The sequence below is a fragment of the Penaeus vannamei genome, chromosome 20 (genome assembly GCF_042767895.1).
Source record: "Penaeus vannamei isolate JL-2024 chromosome 20, ASM4276789v1, whole genome shotgun sequence".
Lineage (NCBI taxonomy): Eukaryota > Metazoa > Arthropoda > Malacostraca > Decapoda > Penaeidae > Penaeus > Penaeus vannamei.
Genome location: NC_091568.1, coordinates 980,649 through 983,148, shown reverse-complemented (window position 1 = coordinate 983,148; position 2,500 = coordinate 980,649). Strand labels below are relative to the sequence as shown.

General features: G+C 52.4%; 1 protein-coding gene across 9 annotated transcripts in view; it reads right to left on the bottom strand.

Moving 5' to 3' along the window:
• The window catches only part of LOC113803096 (uncharacterized), a 60,243-nt gene that overhangs the window by 56,094 nt on the left and 1,649 nt on the right, over nucleotides 1–2,500 (bottom strand). The gene's annotated exons all lie outside the window — the stretch shown is intronic.

The window sequence follows — 2,500 nt, the reverse complement described above, 5'->3', positions numbered from 1 at the left end:
TCTATCCCTTCCTCTTCCCTCCCTTTCCTATCCCTCCCTCTCCACTCCCTTTCTATCCCTCCCCTTTCCTATCCATCCCTCTTCCCTCCTGACCGTTCTTCCCACTTCCTCTCTTCCTCTTCGTCCAATCCCATCTCCCTTTCTATCCCTCCCTTTCTATCCCCTCCCTCTTCCCTCCCTTTCTATCCCTCCCTCTTCCCTCCCTTTCTATCCCTCCCTCTCCACTCCCTTTCTATCCCTTCCTCTTCCCTCCCTTTCCTATCCCTCCCTCTCCCACTCCCCTTTCTATCCCTCCCTTTCCTATCCATCCCTCTTCCCTCCTGACCGTTCTTCCCACTTCCTCTCTTCCTCTTCGTCCAATCCCATCTCCTTTCTATCCCTCCCTTTCTATCCCTCCCTCTTCCCTCCCTTTCTATCCCTCCCTCTTCCCTCCCTTTCTATCCCTCCCTCTCCACTCCCTTTCTATCCCTTCCTCTTCCCTCCCTTTCCTATCCCTCCCTCTCCACTCCCTTTCTATCCCTCCCTTTCCTATCCATCCCTCTTCCCTCCCTGACCGTTCTTCCCACTTCCTCTCTTCCTCTTCGTCCAATCCCATCTCCCTTTCTATCCCTCCCTTTCTATCCCTCCCTCTTCCCTCCCTTTCTATCCCTCCCTCTTCCCTCCCTTTCTATCCCTCCCTCTCCACTCCCTTTCTATCCCTTCCTCTTCCCTCCCTTTCCTATCCCTCCCTCTCCACTCCCTTTCTATCCCTCCCTTTCCTATCCATCCCTCTTCCCTCCTGACCGTTCTTCCCACTTCCTCTCTTCCTCTTCGTCCAATCCCATCTCCCTTTCTATCCCTCCCTCTTCCCCCCCTTTTTTATCCCTCCCTCTTCCCTCCCTTTCTATCCCTCCCTCTTCCCTCCCTTTCTATCCCTCCCCCTTCCCTCCCTCTCCACTTCCTTTTTATCCCTCCCTCTTCCCTCCCTTTCTATCCCTCCCTCTTCCCTCCTGGCCATGCACTCCAAAACACGACCTCGCGTCCAGCCATCACTACATCCAGGTAACAATACGGCGTCATGTGGAATTTCCCGCTGGCCTGTCAAGTGCGGTGTCTGCCTTCCATTATCAGCCGCGGGTTTAAATGTCCGAATGTCCTCGCTCTCTGTCTGTCTGTCTGTCTGTCTGTCTGTCTGACTCGATCTCTCTTATGCTCTCGGGTTTTCTGTTTCTCTTACTCTGTTTTTTCTCTGGCTCTGTTTTTGTCTCTGTTTTTTGTCTCTGTCTCTGTCTCTGTCTCTGTCTCTGTCTCTGTCTCTGTATCTGTCTCTCTCTGTCTCTGTCTCTGTCTCTGTCTCTCTCTCTGTCTCTCTCTCTCTCTCTCTCTGTTTCTCTGTCTCTCTCTGTCTCTCTCTCTCTCTCTCGCTCTCTCTCTCTCCCTCCTTCCCTCTCTCTCTCTCTCTCTCTCTCTCTCTCTCTCTCTCTCTCTCTCTCTCTCTCTCTCTCTCTCTCTCTCTCTCTCTCTCTCTCTCTCTCTCCTTCTCTCTCTCTTTCTCTCTCCCTCCCTACCCCCTCCCTCTCCCTCTCTCTCTCCCTCCCTACCCCTCCTTCTCTCCCTATCTCTCTCTCTCTCCCTCCCTCTCCCTCCCTCCCACCCTCTCTCTTCCATCTATCTATCTATCTCTCCACCCTTTCCTCAACGAGACATATCCCCGAGTGTAGTTCGTGTCTTCTCGCATCTTCCGGAAGAGAGAGGCTGCTTCCACGACCTGTCTCGTCGCGCCCTTGAATCTCCCTTGACGTTTATGACACTGACAGAGGGCTGACACGATCCCCTAACCCCCCCCCCCCGCACCACCTCCTCCTTCCTCACCCCCCATTCCCCTCCCTCTCTGACTCCGCTCCCCCTTCTCCCTTTTTCCTCTTTTTCTCGTTCAGTTTCTCTGTTTTTGTTCTTGTTTGTTTGTTTTTGTATTCGTCCTTTTCTTCATCCTTCGTTATTTTTGTTTTCCTCTTGTTTCTCTATTTTTTTCTTTCTTGTCTTCCTATTCCCTTTTTGCTCCTATACTTTGTCTCTCTCCCTTCCTTCCTTCCTCTTTTCTTCCTCTCCCTTCTCCTTCACTTCTCCCTCCTCTTTTTCCCGTCCTTGTCCTTTCTCCAATTTCCTCATTTCTTCGCCTTTCTCTTCCTTTCTTTCCCCTACGTTTCTTCATTTCCTCCTTTCTTATTTCCTCGCTTTGTTCTTCTCTTCCTTTTCTTCTTACTTTTACTCTTCATTTTCCCTCTCCTCCTCCTCCATCTCCTCTTCCTCTTTTTCTTCTTCTTCTCCTCCTCCTCCTCCTCTTCTTCTTCTTCTTCTTCTTCTTCTCCTCCTCCCTCCTCCTCCTCCCTCCTCTCTCCTCCCTCCACCCTCCTCCTCCCTCCTCCTCCCTCCACCCTCCTCCTCCTCCCTCCACCCTCCTCCCTCCTCCCTCCTCCGCCCTCCTCCATCCTCCTCCCTCCCCCCTCCATCCTCCCTCCGC